This window comes from Morone saxatilis, unplaced genomic scaffold (genome assembly GCF_004916995.1).
Source record: "Morone saxatilis isolate NCDOM2014 unplaced genomic scaffold, NCSU_SB_2.0 Contig16, whole genome shotgun sequence".
Lineage (NCBI taxonomy): Eukaryota > Metazoa > Chordata > Actinopteri > Moronidae > Morone > Morone saxatilis.
The window spans coordinates 17,327,201-17,351,364 of record NW_023339718.1 but is presented as its reverse complement, the minus strand read 5'-3'; positions in this window follow the sequence as shown (position 1 = coordinate 17,351,364).

The window sequence follows — 24,164 nt, the reverse complement described above, 5'->3', positions numbered from 1 at the left end:
ATTAGAGGGGACCATATTCTGAGATTGTGTCAACAAAACAGTTCTAAATGAGTACCAAAAAGCATTTGAATTTACAAAATACATTTGAATTTAGCAACAGCAGCTCATATTATGTCTCACTAACCATATTGAGAGCCAAACAACATTCCTCCTCCCAAACAGATGGTTGGCCCACTGTGGCGTGTTCATTGTTTTCAGGATTGTTGGGAGAGTGATGACTGACTGCTTTGTCAAATCTGGCCTCATCCCAAACCTCAGGCGTCCAGATTTTGTTTGTTTTCTCCTCAGCCTCTTCAGGACATTGGCATCGCAGTGCTCTCTCCAGACACACTCGAGAGAGGCCCAGTGTGAGCTCAGTTGCAGTGAAATCAAGATCAGAAATAAAGGGACAACATGAATTACCCTTTTGTTGATTGATCATTTTGAACTTTTCAACCACATATTTTAACTTTGATCTCATATTGGTCAAGGAACCATTGGTCTAAGAATAACTCCTATTGAAATTCAATTAGCAGGCCTCTGTTTGATCTTTATTACTTGCAACTTCTGTTCTTCTTAGAATCTCCTCAGGCTTCCTGAAAGATCAAACAAATCAATGATTATGCCATAATATGCAATTTAAGGTCACCACCCAACATCAACACCCATCCATGCAGTATGTATACAAGTTTTCAGTGACTGCTGCACATGCAATATGATGACATTAAATAAAATGCCCCAGGCAGGCAACAGGATTACACATACAATTAGAACAAGTTATGTATATTACAAACACTGCCACATTTATTATAATTTTGAGTGAATTATTAAACAGTGTCTGTTAAAAAGTGACTCCTAACATCACAACCTTGACTTTGACAGCAGACGAAACCCTCAAAGCATCATATTAAGTACTGACATGTAAATTACAGTAGGAATCATTTGAATACGAAATAATTTAAGCTTTGAAATGTCACCTTGTACAGTTCTGCTGGGTTGAGTTGCTATGTGGTGAGTTCATGCTGGCGTGTTCACAGGCCATGATAATCTAGAGATTCTACACCAAATTAAGTTAAGATCTTTTCAACAGCCCTCAATTTATCTTGCACAAAGTGAGAGGATTAGAAGGCAGGGTCTCCACAAACCCCTGGAGCTTTCCATTGTCGTCGATTAACCCTGGAAAGTAAGACGACTGAAGGGGACCTGAGAAGATATTGATCTTGAGTAGGAATCAACAGGGAAAATCAACAAGGCTCCTCCAATAGAGTCCCACCTTCTGCTGATACAGAAGCAGCTGCAGGCTGAGGGGATGCCAGTAACTGTGTCTTTATTTTGTCAAACCTTTCCACTCCCTATCTGAGTTCTTTTCATACTATATGATAATTTTATGCACATAAAGGCCCGCTACTGCTTTACTCTGTAATTACACCTCTGTAATGTATACAATAGTTCAACAAGTTTGGTAAAGCTGTGATAAATGAGAACAAAACAAAACACTTTCTCTATGTTAGCCAATATCTTCATAACATGTTAATCTATTAACAAACTTTTTTTTTAATATTCACTCTTTTGCATGCCAGTATACATAAATATTACATCCATTACTGCTATCACAAGTGTTTTAACCTGCCCTCATGTCCCCCCCCCCCTCTGAAGAAGAGTAAGGATGGATTGGCCATTATATGCCATAGATATATAGATATATAGATGCCTCCCCTTTTCCTAGATTTTAGTTTTCTGTCTCCAAAGAAAACAAGAAGGGCTAAACCACATTCTGCTTTTCAAAATGTCCCTTCAGAATGTAAAGTATTACATTTCTGATGCTGTGTTCATGTTTTTCTACTATCATTTATCCAGCTATGGTTGCTGTCCCTGCTCATGCTGTCATGCATATCTTTCTGTTTATTTTAAACAAATCAGTGCTGGTGCTTTTCATTAAACAGAAATCACTGCTGACAAACATGCACTGGGATGAATCACCACTGTGAACTGTGATAGAAGTCCTTGTCCTGGATTTTTACTTAAAAGGCACTTCTCTAATAAAAATATTATAAAGTATCTTGACTTTAAGAGCACACTTTTAAATTAGCTTGATCATCAGAAGCATTTCCATGCTGGTAAACACAAGGCCTGTGGATGTGAGACTTTGAAAAAGAGACTCATGCTGAGAGGAAGCTAGAGTTCCTCCTAGCATGAATAACATTCGGAACATTTGGCAAGATACAAGGATGCACCCTCATGAGTACATCACATCTCATTCACACATTAGATTATATATTGTTCCTCTACGATCACACATACCTAATAATTAGATTCCACAGTCTCTCTAAACCTCTTTCTTATCTCTTTATTCTCTCAGATTGCTGGTTTTCAAGCAGCTCTATTTTTCAGTGGGATTTTTTTCTGCTGTCTTTTACATTTTGGCAGTGTTTTGAAAATAGAAATCTGGCTTTGTTAGTGTAAGAGGTTTGAATCAAACATGCATGATATACTGCTCATGAGTATGTACAGAGCCACTGGCAGACAGAGGATCACATCTTGTGATATAATGGTTATCCAGAGCTTACCAAAGTCAAGATATTTAAGGACAAATTTATGGAAATGATGAATTATTTAATTAATTTCATTTTCATTTATGTTGTGTGTTGGAAAAACTGCACTTTTTTCCACAGTGTTTTCCTGGATGGCAAATTCCCTTTTATTGTTGTTCTCATCACTGCTAACTCCACTGTTAAGCTCAAGCCCATTTCCTTTCCTTGATAGTGGAAGGCTTTATCAAATGTGACAGGCAGAAAGCTGTGGCAAGAAAACACAGAGTTGTCTGGGGAAAAGATTGAACCATACCGAACCTCTGCTACAGCACAATACAGCCTCATTTTGCAACACACTTTCTTGGTCAAACATGTGCAGGCACACATTCCTGGTAAATCACTTTGTAACATACCATTATAACCACAAGCTAAAGGGTAAAAAGATTGGTGCTGTAATGCCTTTCTAAAGTTGTAAAATTGTCTCACAATTATTTGTGCAGTGTTTTTATGTGTAATCAAACATTTTGGTGTAACTTTGTCCACTACCTGTAGCAACTAACCACACACACAGCTTCTAGGTGTATAAAAGGTACAATGCATACTATTCTGCCCCTTCAAGTGCTCTGACCAACCATTTGGAGTCACTAGAACAGCGACATGGACAATTGTGTTAGTTTGGATTCCCAACCAAACCAGAAGGAGGTATATGTATATATACACACACATGTCCTTATTTCTGGAAGTATGTCTTGCTGCCCCATAACACACACCAACACACACACCACAGGATCATTCCAATTTTCTTCCAGCTGGCCGCCCAAGGAGACTAAAAACCCATCAGCCCTGGCCTCTTTACAAGCCCCGTAAGTTGTCGGCAGAGGCTGTGAGGTCTGACAGCAGTGCCATGCTGGGGCCACAGCTCCATTTAACAGTATAGAAACACGATGACCTGCGCCTGCGGGATCCTGCTGGACGTCAAGAGCTTTCCCATCAAACTGTGCAACAACTGAAACCCACCCCTCAGTCAGAGACTATTTCTTGGTCTCAATAACACTTTTACCCTCCTTTTGCACTGATGAAGGGAAATGCAGCTAATTATGGGCCCTCCATCTGCAGTGAGGGTCCGGATGCAACATGCATTAGCATCTTGGCAGGGAATCAGAATAACTACAGGCTATGGAAGAAACTCTGGTAAAGGAAAATAATCAGCATAGCAAAATGTTGCATTTAGCGGTTGTTCTGCGCTCTGTAGCTGACACCCATGTGATTCATGCTTTCAACATACGTACATCAACAACCATTTGTTATATACTTTAATAATATCAGCTATAGGTCAATCTCAAATTTTTTTGTCAAATTTAGTTTAAGAATTCTGATTTGGGATGTGAATGTTTTTGGATAAAAGAAAACACTATTCATCCAACTAATTATTTTAATGCCACAAGATTGAAAAAAATCTGTTTCTCCTTTAATTTTTGCCATTTCTAAAAATTATGTTGTGTCACACAATATTTATATAACCTGTTGTAACCTAAGAATCCATTTGGTTTTGTAAGACTTTAACTCCGGTTATGTTCTATTGTTTTTGTGTCCTATTATGTTTCCTTGGGGAGACTGCTTAAGAACTGGACCTAGGCCATGGACATGATTGAGTGAAAACACATGTGGTCATGGGATGTTAATGTGGGGAGATTGATTAGTGTATACAAGGAGGTGTCTTTTCTTTTGTTCAGTTTTTTCTGCTGTTTTATTACATTTAATAAATGTGTTATTTTCTGAAGATCTTATGTCTGCTGATTTATTCTGACCCCATAATGGACCTCAACGCACTAAAGCGCTCCATCAACTCAAAACAGCTTTAAAAAACTAACAAAATCCATAGCTTTTTAGCAGGGGAGAGACAGGTGTTACTAACTGCCACTTCAAAAGCAGGTTGAGTAGCATTGACTGACTGATTTTAAACTGAAAAGTCAAGGAGATGTGAACCAGCCAGAGCAGTTGTAAGCCTTCACTGTAATTTGCTCAAAAACCATGTAGTAATACTTCCATAGTGTACAACTCCAAAATAGCAAAAACTAAATGCATAAATAAAACATTATGAAAAAATCATATTAATACAGAAACATAACCAACACATTATGAAATAAATTCTATAAATTATTCACGCACAGCTCAAATGTTTCTTTATTTTTTTCATTGTTACAAAAAGGGCAAAAAGAGAGTGCAGTGCCTTTCCCTTTGGCTGCTCAAGTTAACAGGAGCTAGCTAACAGCTGCTGACAGGCTGGGGAGAATGTGATTGGCTGAAGGGCGATGGGGGTGGAGATGGCTGACAACAAACTCATGAAAAATGACATGAAATAAAAGTGTTACTGCCAACATGCCACAATGAAATAACAATACACCATCTTAAACCATCTCATATTTAGATGGGTGTTGCCTCTGCCCTATAGTAAGAAGATTCAGGACATTCCGATGGATCTGCCTGTTAGGACCACTCCCTTTAAGTCCACTAAATTAAACAACAAAAATAAGGAATTTTTCTGATCTAACACAGCACTTGGGAAAGAGCATTTTTGGATTATAATAAGTTGCTACGGTTCAGTATGTAACATATAGGATGATATATATGTATATTTCTATATATATATAAATTTAATATAATATCCCTAGGTATGTTTTCATTAGTGTATAATCACCTGAAAATAAAATTGTTATGCTTTTGTTACCTTAGAATATTTATTTCAACAGATGCAGTGGGTTGCTTTCTATGGGGTCCGCCATGTTGAACCGCCATGTTTCTACAGTAGAAAAACAGTGTCTCTAGATAGGGCAATTAGATGCCACTAAATGCTACACATTGGACCTTACCTTACCCTAACTAAGGTTAGAGAAATGACTTGGTTTGGACAGAAATTACTTCTTTAAAAGGTATGGGACCTTTGTTGTCATGGTAACAATAATAACCACTTAGTTAGGGCTAGGGAACAACTTCGGTCATGGTTAAAAGAAACCTTTGTTGACTGTCGTTAGGAAATGGGAAACGAACAGTGGTCTCTTGTCTCGTGCTCACCTTTTCCTCACTACGCATGTCACCTGACTTCCTTTTTGCTCCCAGTGGACCATAGTCATAATTCCTATAGCTAGAGGGCTTTGGTACTTGACTGTAAATGAATGTTGTTTGTGGGTAATAATATATGTATAATAATAATGTAATAAAGTAAAGGCAGTATTGGAAAATGGTTCTAGAACAGGGGTCATGCTAATGGTGATGAAGGTAAATAATAATTACAGTATTTTATACCAAGCCAGCCTGATGCAGCTGACCAGCTTGAGTGCTTTCAGTGGCTCCAATCCTTGTTCGCTGCCTTGGCCTAGCATATTTCATCATTATTACTATTATTAATAATTTATTGTTATTTCTTTTTTCTATACTCCTTTTTTCTCTTTCTCTTCACTCTCATGGCAGATACACATACACACACACTCAAATAAACAAACATGAAATCAACAGAACAGCTAATTTCCAGCCAAATTATACAACCCATAAACCCTCATTATTGCAAGTGGGTGTAACCCCCATAATTGTCCTGTATTTGCCTTTTGTTTTGTCCGTCATATTTTCTTTGTTCAAATTGCAACTGTGACAATTTTTAACTAAATCAGATGATGTCATAGTATTAAAATGGGGTTTAATAGTCTATAAAATCCCCTTGTTTGTTAAAATTTTGTAATTTCTTCGTATTTATTCATATCATTATGATTATTTATTTAAGAATGTCTTCATTTTGCGAGGACAAGTATCTTTCAGTAGTTGTACTTGTGAGAATACATACATTGTGTTATGTATTCAAGGCCAGAAGGATCTGCAAAAGACAACACTGAGTGCAGCAGTCAAAGATGTACCAAAAAATGGTTTATCCTTGGGAATTTACTTACGATTTAAATAGATAAAGGTCAAGTAGACCGTTTTCTTTGCAGGTTACATCATGTGATTTGACAGGGAAAAAGATATTTAACACTTCATTCCTAATACTCATATCTACATTTCATGTAACTGTGTTTACCCATGTAAACTTTCTTCAAAGGAAGTGAGCTTAAAAGCAGGGAAAACAACAAATCCCCGCCTGTTTCTGGGTGTCTCTCTATTCACTGAAAATGACCCGCCTTCAACTTCTAATGCAAATTCTAGCAGACGCTCCATGTCTCCTCCAGAAAACACCAACCTTTGATCATAAGTAATAAGGCATTTTTTTCCACAGCTTCAGTGAATGTGACTGAAATATTTGAGTTTATGGCTCGAGGCAAAGGCTTATATGAGAAAGTTTAGACCGCTCACTGCAGAGGAGTCCCAGACTTCGAGAGAAGGGCTAAAAGTGTTTGCCTTCCGTTCTGCATACTAAATGGTCCAACGCTATCATGCTCTCTTTCTATCAAATCTCACTCCAATTCCCTCTCTATATCCATCTATTTATTTCTGTCACTCTCTCCTCCTCTTGTTCACCTTTCTCCACCAGCGCACACATACAATAATTCATGCTTGGAAAGTCTCTTTGATTAATATCTTTAGGGATCATCTACTCAAACAAGTGTTTGATGTGTTTTGATGCTATTAAACATTTACACTGCATGGAAATTAACCAAAAGGCTGGAGAAGCTAAAAACGTGTTTTAAGCAAATAAAGTAATTAATTTGAACTGTGGTAAAATAATTCAAAGAAAATAGCACAAATAGCATAAATAGTACACAGTTGTGGCTTTGCTATGTGCGATTAAGATGGTTATGTAGAGCATAAGATCGACATTTTGTCTACTTTTTCTTTCTGGTGAGAGGATATTGATATTAAATGTTAATTTTTTTTATAGACTGTACATAAAACCTGGACTGGTTTACCCTAATATTTGTTACTGATGACGTTACCATATAATTTGTCTCATTTCTGGTTAAAGGATTTGTACAAATTGTACCACACATGAAAATTTCACCTCTGGACTGATTTTGTTCTCTGTTTATTTCCTTCAAACAGCCAATGTACTGACTGCACAAATTTTAGCTTTAGGCCAGCTAGCAACTTAGGCATCAACTGTGTGTGTGTGTGTGATAGTGCCTGTGTGACAGCCTAGACTCAGACTGTTCTCAGAAGTCATTAACACTTCCAGTTCTTTCTGTAATCTTCCCCAGAAAGCTGGCGGAACGCTGATTACAGAGCAGATGACTTAACACACCTCAAACCACAGTTTGAACTTTGTGTAATAAAGTGAGAATGGGCATTCATGTGATCCAGGAATTTCATACATCATGGAACCTCCCCACTGGAATATTTCATACATCACATGAGCGGTTTACTCACATTATGAACATTGGTGCTAAAATCCACCGACCGTCACAATTTTAGTGATCTCTGGAGCCAACTCTAGAATTGTGACTGTATTGGATTTAGCCCCCATGAGCCCACTCGAAAGGTCATATTAGCAGGACCTTCATCCTGATCCTCTTCTAAACGATGAGGATCATGATTCTATTTTTGCCATTAGTGCTATCATAGCATGAAATGCTGCTAAGGGATAATCTTTGAGCATTTTAAATTGGAGTGGACTGAGAATGAAGCTTTCACCATCCTTGAGAGGTCAAAGTCTACAAGGCTATCACGATATTGGTACCACACTAAAAATTATGCAGAATAAGACACATGGCTGGGAAAGATTCTCAAAATATCACACGATTATTTGAGAGCGAAAGAATTATGGTTATATTGACATCTACACTGAGGACATTTGCCTGATGAGGACAGTCCTATCTGACTTACACCAAGGCTTTTCTACACTTGTTATGTCCACGATAAGTCTGTATGTTATGAAACAATTTGACTTCCTGGCCAGGAAAGAGGTGAGCTGTATAATTCAGAGGGGGATAATCTCGTGAACCATTTATGTGGGCTGAGCTGCTCATTATTTCTCAATCACGCCTGGATTTGGGAATGTAGAGTGGCAATTTGTTCTCAATCCTAATTCAGCCAAATTAATGCTGCACGTATGTTCATACCCAGGCCTGCGCCGAGGGACACAGAGTCCCCACCAAAGCTGCAACTGGAGGCTGCAGAGCTTTTGCAGTAGATTAGGCCGATATCCAAAAGGATTTGGTCCTGAACACCTCATGAAAGCATGGGTCCGTCTAACGATCCAACTTAATATGATTAAAAAGAATAAAGCTACCCATATACACATGCTCTCCCTCTCTTTTTCTTGGTCAGTCTCTCTCTCTCTCTCTCTTACACACACACACACACACTCACACACGCACACTGTATTACCCAGGGCCCTTCACATTACCCAGTTCTATGCCAGTTTGTGCAGCAATTTGTGCTGATGTGTGGTTATCCTCACAAGGCCAACAGCACACGCAGAGTCCATTAATCTGCTCCAAAGCAAATGTCCACAATCCGAGAGCAGGACTCACACCACGCCTCGCCTACTGAAAAACACCCACCAGCACTAATCCACTGTGACGTAACACACAAATACAAACCGACCAGGATGAATGTAAAGTAATAATCTGCAAATTCATGTACTTATTCATGAATTTATAATTTGTTTCTTTTTCATTCATTTACTTGTGCAATCTTTGGTGTTAAATGGTTATTGCTGGGAGGGTTTTGCACTCCAAGATAATGGTCACTCAAGGACACAGAGAGGGTTATTGTGTCTTGAACAGGAGCCAAGTTTACATCCCTACATCCATGAAATCTCCACACCCTATTTACCATATCAGTCCCATATTTTATGTCAATGCAGTTTTCAGGGTGGCTTCTTTCTTTTTCAGCATCAACAGCATATCAAACCAACTGAAAACCATGGGAGATGGGTATAAGTGCATAGATATGGAGCAGCTAGAAAAACACCAATATTAATGAAGATATGAAACCACTCTTGCCTTAAAATAACCATACATTTAGACACAAACATTGATGTGAACAACATCTGAATATTTTCTACACAGGAGCATTTATGAAGTGACAGAGACAAGAAGTGTATCATTCAGATGGGGGAAAGTGATTGACAGCATTGTTTGTGTCTTATCTACACATGACAAATATGTTGATTTAACCAAACTTTAGAATGGACTGGCACAATAGTCAATGTTGATATTGAGGTGTAAACAAAATATACCTCCTATTTAGAAAGAACATTTTAAGTCTAAATAGTGCATGAGGTGAACACAAATGAGGAGAATAGTGTTCATAAAGTACAAAGCTTTCCTCCATGTTGATTTTTGTGGTTCTGTCAGTGAAGACTTCCACTGTGAGTGAATAAATCAGCCACATCGCTGCTCATGCCTTTAACCCAGTTCTTCTATTTATTTTTGTTGCTGCTGTTTACAGTAAAATAGTCAGGTCTGGACTACCACAAAAAAATAAATACTACAGGATTCAGAAACTGGATATAGGTTGAATCGCTAAGTGTTATCTCAGTCGGTGATAGTGAGCTACCAAAAAGCTAATTCATTTATATGAAAATGTACTGGATTTAATTAGGACTATAGGATTGAAAAGTGTGAGCCTTTTAATCAGACCCAAACCCATAAGACACAGGATAAAATATAACAGGAGTCAGCTTGTGTGGAGTAACATGTTGCACTAATGTACTCTCTACTGCAAAGCCATCTTCACGGGCAGAACATGCTCTTAACTGGGAGAGCTTGGCAAGCCAACATTTCTTGATGTACCTCGGGGGCTTAGGGGGACTGATGTCCAATTCTTTACACTTCCATGCCTCCAATTTTCACTCTTTAATGGAGTGAAACATGTTTCAGTACTAAGGACTTCAAAAAAAAAAGGAGTTTCCGTTCTCTACAGCACTGCAGGGCTTCAGTCACAAAACAGTAAAAATTACAAATGGATCTTTTTTCTTCTGTTGATTTACTATGAATAATTCTAAAAATAAATGAGAATGTTCCTTTAAAGCCATTTGACCAGAGCTTTACTTTATTTTTCCTACTGTTAGATTCTGTTAATGTTATCATTAATATTTATGTATGTATTTCTAGGAAATGAAAACAAAGACCTCTTTCCGTCAAAAGCAGTCGGGACATGTTCATAATTCTTTTTCTACTTTTCACCAGGATTGGCTCACAATTCTGCTCCTCCACTGCCAATAACCTGCTCATGCCTTGCCACAGGGTAACTCTGTCCTGCTGTTCACTCCTGTAAATATGACTGATTCCTTTTAATCCGCACCATTGTCTACTTACTCGTCGCTCAGGTTCTCCTAAATCTCCTCATTCTTGGGTTTAGACAGTGAAGAAAGCGAAAAGAAAAATACAGAAAGAGAGAAATGGAGGGAGGCAGGAAGGGAGCGATGTGTGATGCTGTTTATTGCTGGAGTGAGTCCAGCCCAACCTATCTCATTAGTCTGTCCGTGATTAAAAACTACTCTCAAGCTGATATCATTAACCTGCCCACACAACCATACCCTCTCAATGGGGCCTTACAAACTAGCAAGAAGAAATGAGCTTGCGCCTTGTGTGTGAGCTCTAATTTACAGCTGCAGCAACATAATCATGGGGGGTGTTTTTTAGATACACTGAAAAATAAACAGACATATATATATCAGATATTGGCGTACACACTGAGTAGCCTGTGACAGGGATAAAAGGGACATTTGCCATCTATCAGTGATTATAGTAGAATCTATAGCCTTTTCCCCACTGTCACCATTTATAATCCCTTTCTATATTCCCTTATCTGATTGCGACCCCAGTCACAAGCTTCTCGGTGTGAGATTACAAACATCTGGCGGGTCATCTACTCTCAAGCTGTTATGATAAACTCAGCAGCAGAGAGGGCTTCTGGACAACCACAGGGAAATTTAGTGATGGAATATCCCACACAACCGAGGTCCTAATGTAATGCTTCGTCATTGCAATGAGATCCACCACCTAATGTGCTGCTGGTGTGGATATTTGATTAAAAAGCGTAATCGGAGAGGTTTGTATAGACTGATATGCAGTATATCACCTCACAGCCAGAATTTCTCCTCTTAGCTACGTTTTTTCTTCAGGGTTATCTAGTCTGCTAGGGTGTCAAATGTTGTATCTAGACGGCATTAGTGGGGGAAAAAAAAGAAAATGAGAAACATGCAAAATTGCCTGTGGATGTTAAAGGAAAACACTGAAATCTGTGATGAGAAGAAAAATTATATGCTCCTCCTGAATTTTCTAGTCTATATACAGACATTACCCTTGTCAGATCAAAAAGGTTGTTGAATTGCATCCAAAACATCTGACACGCAGGGTCTGGCAAAAGATCAAACCAAGCTCAAAATGGAGAATTGAAGCTTGTTAGAAAGTTCTTGCAAGACTGGGGTGTTAAAGTCAAAGAGAGCATTAGTAGAGTTAACATCGCAGCTTGTGTGCTAAATATTAACATTTTAATCTTAATCCAACCACTGGAATAAGTAAAGAAGGTCATTTTTAGCCATGCTAAGGGCATTTAGGAATGGTAATTTTTTTCTGTCAGTTGGTTGGTCTGTGTGTAATGGATGAGTTGCCATACCTTTTGTACAGCCATTCATGTTCCCCAAGGAATGAATCTTTAAGACTTTGGTGATCCTCTGACCTTTCCCCTAGCACCACCAGCAGGTAAAAGTGTCCACTTTTCCACTGAAATATCTCATCAATTACTGGATAGATTTCCATGAAATTTGGTACAGACATTCATGTTCCACTTTGGCTTAGGTTCCTTCTGGCGCCGGACACTGCATACTTGCGAACTAATGACATTCCCATCAGTCTCACATGTACTTTATGTTGGTAGCACATTAAACCATTATAGTAAACATTAGACCTGTAGAGAATCAGTATGATAGCCTTACTCAAAGCATGTAAGCATTTAGCACAAAGCAATGCCGAGTACAGCCACACAAAGCATGGGTGCAGACGCTTCCTCTTCGTTCACGCATTTCCAGTATGAAGAATAATGCATTTTATTCTTCGTTATATGCATATCACAATCAGGCTACATATCCAGCAAAAAAAATGTGCACTTTCCCCAAAATCCAAAGGGATGCAGATCTGCATTACTAACTTGTTTATCATTTTAATTAGAGACAATAACAAGTAAGCAGATGTCCAAACAGCAACTGTGGCTTTGAGCAATTAATCATTTCCCGAGTGCTAAATCTGACTCTTTTAATTTCATTTTCCATCTACTTTCATCAAGGCTGAAAAAGGACAGATGCAGCATAAACTAAGATTTTACACTTTTGGTAAAGCTGTGACTCTAGCCAAGCGAGTGTACTTCAATGAGCACCTGAGCTACAAATTATGCATTCATGCTCTCAACCCACACTGCTCTGTCTCCTAACAACTTCATAGACATTCAGGAAACAGAATTTCACTAACACCAAATATAACTCTTGAGTGTGGCAGGAGATTCAACCAAGGAAACTTTCAAATGAATCCACCAGCTAAGGCACCCTTCAAGGTCTCTATCAAAATGTTACTGTTCCCTCGCAGTTAGCAAGCACTGCAGTGCAGATGCAAAGATTTTTCAGGAACGAGGAAATGAAGGGGAGGGAGATAGAGACAGGGTGAGAAGGAAAGAGACATTAATAAACAAATTTTGAATCCTCCATGTCTCTATCATCCAACCCTTTCTTTCTGTTATTCTTCCCAAATCTAACAGCTGGTGGCACAAAAAGGGAGAGAGTTTGTTTTGATGTTTGTGCAGAGTTGAGGCAATAAATTGGACAGGGATTTAGCAAATCAGAATTCATTGCAGAAACTTTCTGATCCTGGAGGTTCAAGGGCTCTGGATAAACAAGACTGATTGTTTCATAGGCATGCATATATTACCCCTATTTGAATCCGAGCTATTACACACAGACAGCTCAGGGAATATAAGCCAGACTCATATTGAAACTATTTTGCAGCAAAACATGGCTAGATCATTGGATTTCTTTATACAAATGTAGCAGGCATTGAGAGATATTTCTAACAAAATGTTCAAGCCTTGATACATGACAGACAGGATGTTAAATGTCCTGGGTCCTGCTTAAACAGTATGCATGGCAGAATAGTTCATCAGGGGCCAAAACAAAAAGAACAGCTGTCATGTTCCCTTTTCATTATAAACGTTATACTGACAATAGCTGACAGCAAAATGCTGAAAATATTAAGAATAGACTTAAAATATCACAGCTATCATCATCCCCATCCTTTAACATGACCTCAAAGTTCACAGTATAAAAAAAATTATAATACTGTGCAGAGGGTGTTGACAGGCCAAATTCACAAAACTTAGCCACATACTTCTGAGGACAAGAAACTTAATATTTATGCAGTTCACATAAGGAACACCCAGTTAGCTCACCAACTTTCCACTTAGACTTGGAGTCTGCATTTGGGATCTTCATTTCCCAGAGAACATAATCTCAGTGAGGTTATTTAATTTGCAAGCTTTGTCACCAGTAAAAGTCTTTTAGACATGGAAACTCCTTTTGGTGGCGTTAAGTATGATTTTTACTGCCCCATTGCACCAAATCCTCGTAATATATGTTGAAGGGGACAACGGTAATGGGGTTGTTGATCAGTACCAATGACTCAACAATTAGAGGTGCAGATATTTCTGGCTTTCAAAAATAGGAACAAAAAGTCTGTGCCTAGTGGGATTTCAAGACACCCACTCCCACTCTCGACTACACACACACATACATACACACAAACCAGTTTTAAATACTTGTTTCATTTACAATGATTTTAAAGCTTCATTTTGAAGGCTTTTATTATGATGTAGTACTGTATTTCCTCTTTAATGCTGGCCTGTTCTGTTGTTAAGATGTGAGTTTGTTGTTTAAGTCAATTACAGGGTGACTGTAGAGGATGTGATGGGTGAGAGGACACAATGTCAGAGACTTGTGTAGGAGGAGATTAGTTGTATTGATGTGGTAAATCCTGCTGGTTTGCCAAAGAGGTCACTACAGAAGGTCAAAGATTATGTATATTTAAGTTGTGCTTTAAGCTACAATAAGAGTTAGTCATATATTTAAATTTGGCTCAAAAGTAAAGATCTAGAGTGTGGAATAAATAAGTATCCTGAACATGAAAGACTCTGTGAACCCTCTCATATCACTGCTACTCTACTCAGCAATTAGCCGAGTCGTGCCTCTCCGTTACCAAATAAACATTATAGCAATAAGAAACTGGTTACAGGGAACTTTGCATCTGAGGTGCTGTCTAAAGAATGTTTTTTTTTTTTTTACTGCATTTCATATAAGGAGAAAGACCAGAGCTCCACATGGGGTAACCATAGAAACAGCTGCAGCCACAGCTGTCACATGCACGCCACTGTCAAAGAAGCTAGCAAGCTAATTGTGTTTGTTTTTTAATTGTATCCATAATTTTTCGTCAAAGTTGTTTTGGAATAATTTTTTAGGGTCGTTTCATGAATATTTACAGTACATATACAGTATAAGTGCTGAAATGATTGGTCAGTGTTAACTGATGAATATTTCAAGTAATTTATCAAGCAAAAATGCCTATAAATTGCTCTTGAATTTTACAATTGGCTACTTTTTCTTTGTTTTATATAAATAATAATATAAATTAAGTATGTTTGAGGTTTGGAATCTGAAGACTTTAACTTAGGCCCTAGGAACTGGAAATGTTTAATTCAGACAAATAATCAACAGAGAATCAATAAAAATAATCATTAGTAGCAGCACTACTTTATATACAGTTAATTACAGAATTTCTAACACCTCCATACTGTAAAAGTATCTCATTACTTCAGCAATAATTTCTCTTGTCCTGGTTGTAACTTTCCAACAATAGCGTCGTGGGACTATACAACCTCCACTTGTCTCCTCCTCATCTGTACTGCCAGTTCTATATTGAATCTATGAGTGCATTGTGCAACATAAGCAACTCCTCTCCACCTCCCATGTTTCAGTGAAGTACATCCATTTTCTGTTGCAGCTGCGGATTAATTGGTTTGAGAGCAGAATGTCATTATTAATAGTATCAGACAGATTTCAACCCCTGGGACGAGGAGTACAGTGGAAGTTCCAGTACACTCTGCCAAATTTCATCCTCGGCCCACTGATAAAAACAAACCATTTGGATGCACAAGCCACATCAACGCTATATCAGACTGACTTAGTGTAGTATATATACCAGCAAAAGCTTCCAGCAGTGTGTCTATCAGAGTGTCAGAATCTGGAAAATTCCATTTCATAGGCATTTCAGTAAGCTTGCATACCTGATCCACTCCAAGAGGTCTATTATATGTTTGTTACATCCCACATACTTTATGTAAAGCTTGGATGAAAGTTGTTCTTTTGGTGTGCCCCACTGCATATGTTGCACAGTGTAAATGATTGTGGCCCCTTACATGCCACTCATACAGGAGGAATGAACAATTTACTACTTCAGAGAGAGAAAGCATCATATTACGGCTCCAGATTCCTATTAAACCCAAAGAAAGATAGGTCGTTTTTATAAAAACCAAATGGATGATAGCTGAACTTGCACCTGACAGAACATGACTTTTCAATATGACTGCTCGGAGTGCTGTCGCAATCCGACAGGGGTGTTTTTTGTCGAGGAATTCATCAGCTGGAGAAGGTCATCCGAGAGGCATTCACCCCATGAGCCCTTCTTGGAATAGAACACATTAAAGAGGGATGAGCCTCCACTCAGGGAAGAGGTTTGCTGTTTTCATACTGTAGGCTGAAATCTCACAGTATGTCAGCACAGTGGTGATCAGTCACCGTTTTATCCAGAGATGACAAAACACATATTTGTAACCAGTAAAATATTGCCTTCAAGCCACCTTCTGTCAGTCAGACAACACTTTAAATTCATTAATTTAATGACAAAGTGTTAAGGTGTTGTACAACAGCATTAATTAGGTGAGATGCCCCTCACGTTTGTATTACAAACGTCAGACATGTCCCCTTAAGTCATTATAATGAACCTAGCAAACAATTGGCTAATATCCAACTGACACAAAGCAAATTGTTTTGGGATTTGGAAAGCATTTATTTATTTATTTATTTAGAGTTGCGTTTCTGATCACTTAATGAATGTAAGTCCGATATTCACTCTTATTTTAGTTCTGTTTTAAAGTCTAAAATATCTGGTTCTACAGCTGATGCTCACATGTTCAGTGATAAAACACTTTAATATTCCATATAATAATTCCATCCATTCCTCATACTGTTTAAGAATACTGATTAGTGCCACTTTTAGTCCTGTCAATGGCAACTTGTCTACACTGGTTCTGTTCTGTTGTTTCTATTCTTGTAACAACAGATTTTTCACATTCTGTTAAGCCTGCCGGAATTATTGGTGATATCCATGAATGGTATTTATGGCCTGGACATATGGTAGGTACATATGCATGTAACATATTTCATAGCTTCATAAAAATGTGTAAGAGATTAAATTGAAGTTAATTGTATTTTCACTTTTTCTAGGATGGTGTTTAATTAATTTACATGTAAAATAATTCTGATCATTCGGGTAATGGGATTATAACCATGCCGGTGCAGTGAAACCACATGGCACATGAAAAATGATATTTGTGTTAAAGCCATTGAATGTCCTTAATACTCTTTGTGACCATAGCTCACAAAGTTGCATGTAATTTTATTATGGCACATAAAAATTCAAGCTGAACCTGAAATGCACCAAATGGCTTTGGAAATAGGTTAAAACATTGCAGGGATAGAAACATAAATAGCCTAAGTAATTGTGTTAGTACATTTTATAGCACATTCCTGTGTTTCCATAAAGCTTAATGCTACATCATTTTTTTGTTTTTCCCCCCCTACAAGCCAAAAAAGGGGGGGGAAAAACTATTATGTGGCTCCAGTGCTTCTTCAGATGCATTATCACGTCATATAAGAATAACAGATTCAGGCTGGTTTCCTTTAGCACTAATATCATCTCTGCTGCTTTTAGAATACTCTGCCATACCCGACTGGTTGTTACCATTTCACACAATCTCCCACTTCTGCAACCATTCACCATTTATAATGTATTCTGATTACCTCTATGTGTTTCAGAAGCTGCATTTTGAAGGCTCCAAATTACTTCCTGGAGGAGCCTGATGAAAGCTTTATCCAGTGATATATGACAGGCAGGGTGACGTTGAACTGTGGCTCAGTGCAGGTAAAACTCAAAGGCGGCTATTGCATTGGAACATTACCCAATGATAAAACTTTATGCATCTTTGTGTTTTGTGTTTCCAGAGAAGGTATGTGTTTCTGTTGTTTTTTTTGTTTTTTTTTGTGGTAAAAAGGCATTCTTAGTGCAGAATGTGAAGATTAACATTGTGTTTAACGTCAGTTTGTTTTGGCTCATCCAGGAATGTGAGGTGTGTTGCCAGAAATGCCACCTGGAACAGGGAGCCTTGTGTGATTATGGAGAAAGCTGTGAAAGCTGCCAGGTACTGCAGCTACCATCTCCCTCAGCACATTGTTATGAAACCTTATTTCATGCCACTTTCAAAAGAAGTGTCTCCAACCTGTCCTGCAGCACTGTCTCCTTCAGTTCATTGTTTTAAAACTAAATGTTTTCCTAAATTTATTCGCATTTGATCAGGTAACTGAAATGTTTTAGATGATGTACAATACTGAAATAATTCAAATTATGTTTCTTATAATCAACATACATTGAGTTTAACAAGGAGGATAGTAATACTACTATTGTAGAAGTACCAGTTATATTTGATATAAGTGAAAAAAGTCATCATAGCATACAATTTGGGTTATATGTATGTATATGTATATACAGCAAATAAAAACTTGGAAAGTAATAATAATAAAAAAATAATTGATATTCAAGTTGTGATTCTAACTCTCTAATACTCCTGAGACAGGAGTAGTGAGAGCTTTTGCAGGATAAAGAGGAAGAGATGTGAGCATGGATGACCTTCCCTATATCCATAGGAAGCAGGAAATAACCTGATATTTGATGGTTCTCTCTAACAGTAATCAGGATAAACTCTGCTCTTTAACTGCTCTTCAAAAGCCATGCACTAAAATCCTGCAGCATTGCACTCCGGTACTTCTGGCCAAAGATAGTGTCTGTTTATACCACTACACTTACTCTCCACAGTAGTTACAGGCACAGTTCAGTCTTCAGATTTCATTCCAGAGAAAATAGTTGGTCAGTGATAAATGAATCCACAAAGGTATCGACATTCCTGTGAGGAAGGTCAATAAATCTGGATTTTAGTGATGTCTCATTTGTTGCCTGTATTTGTTTACTGTTGAACAGCATTCACCGTGGGTGAAGGCTAAGTAAATCCCTTCTCATCAAGTAGAAATAATCAGAATCTGCTTTACTGGACATCATACAACTTTTATAGTATGCAAAAAAATTACTAACAGATATACCTTGGTCTATAGCTTAATTGCCCTCCAAATTCTGTTAAAATGTGCTTTTAAATGACAAATAAAAACCAACAAACAATGTAAAAAAACATTAATAGAATACCTTTACCAAGGCTGCACAATCCTCTCCTTCTTTTCAATAAATGAAAAATATTGGTAGGAGTTATAGAAATTATTAAATTTGTGTAGAACTGTTTCATCTGGATCCAGATCTGCATCAAAATAATAAAATACAAAAAATAAAACAGAAATCATGCTTGCCGGAATTTGTCCCTTTGAACTAAATACAAAAAATGAGGAGAAAATAAAATGTTAAAAATGCCATATCTTACTTTAAAGAAAAAAAATCTTTAATTCAAACCAAAAGTGATTTATTGGAGTAGTTTTCGAGATATCCTGTAAAATCATGACCAATATACAGGATTTGAGGGTTTGAAGCGATGTAGATTATGAAGTGCATTGACATACAGTAGGTCTGTTTTTTTTATATATACAATGCACAACCATTTGAAACCAATGGGCAAAGCTATTATTCCCTGTCACTGTCAGAGAATCCAGGACACAATCCTGCATTCACATGTCTACTGTATACCACTATTACCAGAGTTTCTTTCCAAACACAGGAGCACAATCATCATGTCCAGTCCATTCAACCCTCCTCCTTCCAGTAAGCCTGCCAAGAGAAGCATCGATGAAATGTGTTTCCCTGACTTGTGAGAATGGCCAGGGTATTTGATTTTAGCCACAGTAACTGAGGTAATCAGAGGGTGGTGAGGAGTGCACAACGGCAATTTCCGGAAAGGTCACCTCTCTAATGAGGAGCATTAGCCCACTCACCAGCCACAGAGGAGCTGAGAACCATTTTGTGGCATATGAGCAAGTGGAGGCTGGCAGCTGAGGGGCCTTCAGGAAGCAAGGTTTTCAGGTGATTTCTTTCTGTGGGTTAGCCATAGTCCGAGCTGACCTCAGAAAAGGCAACAAAATGGATAATGAATGTTTTTCAAGCAGTTAATGTGCCCGAGCCTTCTCAGTTCAGGATAAATCTTTGAGCCTATCTATCATGGGAATTGTTAACATGGCTGATTATTTTGAATATTATGCTGATGTCTTTTTTTAAATTGTAACTGACCAGCTTTTAGGATCACTGCACTCGTAGAACAATGTTAGACCTAACTGTACAGAGCCTTATTTGGCTTAAGAATGTAATCATAATATGCAGAAATCGTGTAAAACAACCCTCATAAACTGCACAAACGTTTACCAACCCACTGTTTTCCTGTTTAGCTTCATGCTAGGGAGATAAGATATAAGAGGCAAGCACAGAATCTTTACATGCATCTGTTGGGGGATAGTTTTGTGCATCACTCTAAAGTTTTATTGTCATTTTCTGTGAGCTGGGAAGGGTGCATACCTGACAGAAGAATAAATAGTGCAAATCTACAAGGCCTCTGTTAGTGGGAATAGGATAGTTCTCTTTTTGTCTGAACTACTGTGAGATTTACAGTGATAAGGCAGATGTATTTCAACATGAATCTAGCCCAGCACGTCATTAAAATGTTCCTCACAGACACTGAAAAATATTCAGCGTCAGTTGGGTTTTGTGTATCGGAATCAAAGGATATATAGAGCCGCTTCCAAGAGTGCGAGCATCCTTTCAAGAATTTGTGACAATCAATGGAAAGGTGAGCCATTTTGGCTGGCATCATTAATGTCAAAAGAGACTAAACCGAGAGTCAGCCCCTCAAACTTGAGTGGCAATCCGAGTGTAAACATTGCACCTGTCAGCTCATTACTGGGGCTTCAGTGTGGCAGCAAAGCAGTTTGCAGGATGGACGGCAGTTGCCTTGCAGCCAGGGTAAATACCTTGCCCTTCTGCTGTATTCCCAGGATTCATTATACTGCAAGCCAACACACAGGAGGAGCTGTCAGGAGTTACCACTTCCATTACCCGCTAAATCCTTTAACAGGGGCTTTAACTTGTTGAATGAGACTGATATTGATTTAGGGCGGGTGGTGAGGTTTGGGGGCAGTAGATGGGTTGATTCAAACCACTAAAGTACTTGAAACCGACCTTTGAAAATCAGATCCCACTGAATTGTCTGCACCTTCTCACTACCAAAGTAATTTCTGCAGTGCAACCATAATAGTAGGACTTTTCATCAGTTTCCATTAATCCAAATCACTCCTCCGATGGCACTCCAAAGTTGCTTATTAACTGTGTTAAATAATGTGGCCCATGAAAAATAAAATCCCTTTAATTGCCAGGCAGATAAGCTGCTTACCTCATCTGCAAAAGAGCCGAGCTCAACCTGATGCAAGACTTTGTTTTCCTTTATTTACTATCCAGCTAATGAAGTGATTTACCCCAAGAGTGCAGTCACCCCCAGCAAAGGACTGAGCTGTGTATAGTCTATTTTAATTTAGTGTTTCATGTGATTTGAAAATCCATCATCATTTGATATGAGGGAAACAGCGGCCGTTGAACGCTGGATATGTTTGACTTGTTTATGGGATCACCGAGTCAACAGAACAAGTTGTGTCTAAAATCACTCACCAGTTCATTAAAGGTCGGGTCAGTCATTCTAGAGAAAGTTAGTTGATTGTTGAGTCTCATTCCAAGGTCGTAAATACCAACACTTTGGTTTATGGTAAATGGTAAACAAACAAAGTGTCTCGGAGGGAGTCACACAACACGTGTTTCCCACCGTTATTTACCTAAACACTTAGTAGTTGACACTATAACAGGAGTAAGTACAGTGAGTCCACATTTGTATCATTATCATCATGTTTGCCCAATAACTGATAGCTGTTGTGTTGCACAATACAGTTGTGCAATTTACACATCTCTCAGAGGCAAAACATTGTTGGATTTTGAGAAAAAGGTCGTGTATGTGCTATAAACAATACATCCCACTGTCAGACGTTTAGAATTTGACATATTTTACTTACTACAGATTTGGACAGCAACAAGTAGCAGTATATTTTTTCAGTAATGAGTAGTGTAGGTATTACAACTTAAAATGTACAGTAATTACACTACACATAATCCCAGTAATAGATTTGACAATTTGTGGTTCGGCCTGTTCGCTGTCTCAGTGGGAGTTTGATGGAGGGTCAGTTTGGTCGCTGTGCATTTAGTCAGGTGCATGTAAACTTGGCACAAAGGCGTGAGGTGGCACGGAAGTTAAGATAGGTGTAGATGGTTAGTATCAGTAAATAAATCCAAAACATAGGCTGACAGCTTGTTGTGTTGAGTGTAGTGTTACTTTTTATTTATTTTTAATAAACAATTTCACTTGGCAGAATTTAAATTGTAGTGGGTCTTGTTAAAATTAAGCTTTTTTCCCCCAATACCCTTTATAACTTATCAACAGGAAGACAAAAGTATACAGTGTTGAGTGTGATTTTTACAGTACACAATAAACACAACTGTGGCTGCTCTATTGATAAACGAGCACCTCCAGTGACAAAGGGCTCTTTAAAACTGTAAACCTTTTTTATATATCTATTTATATTCACATAAATGTTATATAAATTCCATTTTCTTCTTTGTGGGAGAGGTGTACAGTAGCTGTGTGTTGTTCCTCCTGGAGGCATGTCTTTATATCACTGAAGAGCCATTTTCCATTCTAAGAGTGCGCCTTTCCCAGGGGAATATTTCGCGCGACTGTGATTTACGATCCTACAATGTTGTGCCTTGAAGGAAAACTGACAAATTTCTGCAATAATTGAGGTAAATGATGGTTTTGTCTCCTTTTAATTGATCATTTTTACCCACAGTTCTTTGAGCGAACAAGTACATTATGTGAATGTCAGGAAGAAGGTGTGTTTATGTGCTTGCTTCATGTAAGAGAAAATCACTGCTGTGCAGCTAGCTTAGTGTAAATTGTCTATGGTGAGATTATGAATAGTAAGTGTTATATAAATGTAATATAATTAGGCATGCATTGATTTTGAGTACACTTTGTTATAATTGACAATGACATATCAATAGAAACTGCAGTAAAAAAACAAGCTGTATGACCTTGTATTCACCTCTCTGTCTTGGGCTATTTTTTATTTTTTTGGAGATGAGCATCATTCACCCTTGACTTCTCTGCAAGCGGTTGAAATCCATCCAGCATTGCAGCTTTAAGGGGCACTATTCTGATTAGAAAATGATCAATGCCATAAGAGAAAATTGTCCATATGCCACACATCATTAGCTGACTCTCCCTGAGCACATTAAATGTGCCAAGGCATGTCTTTGAATCCATCACTCTCGTTGCCAGTGATCACCTCTCAGTTCTTTAAAGTTCTCTCTCCCCCTGGCCTTTGTGACAGAAATGCACACAGTAACAAAGGGTATGAGCAATCTCATGGGATACGCTCAAAGGCGTCAGTTGATTCACGTCTTTGTCAAACCTACAAACATTGTTATGTTACCTCTGACAGTCATATCGGGTGCTTGCGGGGGATGTGTGTCACATTCCTGCCACACACTTTAGACCACAATACCTTTCGCTGTCAAGTAACTGCATCAAAATGATAAACACGCTTCATCTGTTGGTAACATTCACACAAGATAAAGGCTATGCAGTTATAGCCAGGGGGAGAATGATTTAGAATTTATAGATGTTGCCAGAGTTATACGTTTTAAGAGGAAGGCAGCACTTATTCTGCAAATTAAGGATGAGGTTTTACAGCTTTTCTGCTAGTTTACAGATAAACAGGGTCATGTTGAGTGCAGAGGTACAAAATAGCAAGTCTGCTTGCTTGTTTGAGAACAAAAGTAGAACAATGTGACAGTGACATGGGCTGACCAGTGAACTCCAAATGTTATTTTTTCCAAGATCAACCAGCAGCAACCACCAGTTGTGCCATGGATGTAGCGCAGCATTTTAATCACTAATCGTGCCTTTGGGATGGGGAAGGTGACCCAGATTCAGAGGGCCGCTGGCTGACAGATCAGTTTGACATTATATTAGAGGGAGCCTCACAGTATTTGGAAAGCAGTCTTTAATCCAATGAGCTACAAGGGGGGAAAGTGCAATGAGAAGCACAGCGAAAAGGTCTCACACCAGAGGATGGTGAGGCAATCAAGAAATTTAAGCCAGTCAATCAGTTCTCTCTGAGAGAATGAGGTTGTTGTAATTGCCTGACACAATACATTTCATACAATTGTCCTGGACCAGGAAAATTAAAGCACAAGTTATTTCCTTTCTTATGCAAACTACGCCCTTTTTTCACTATAATCTAACAAAGAGAAGCATTACAGA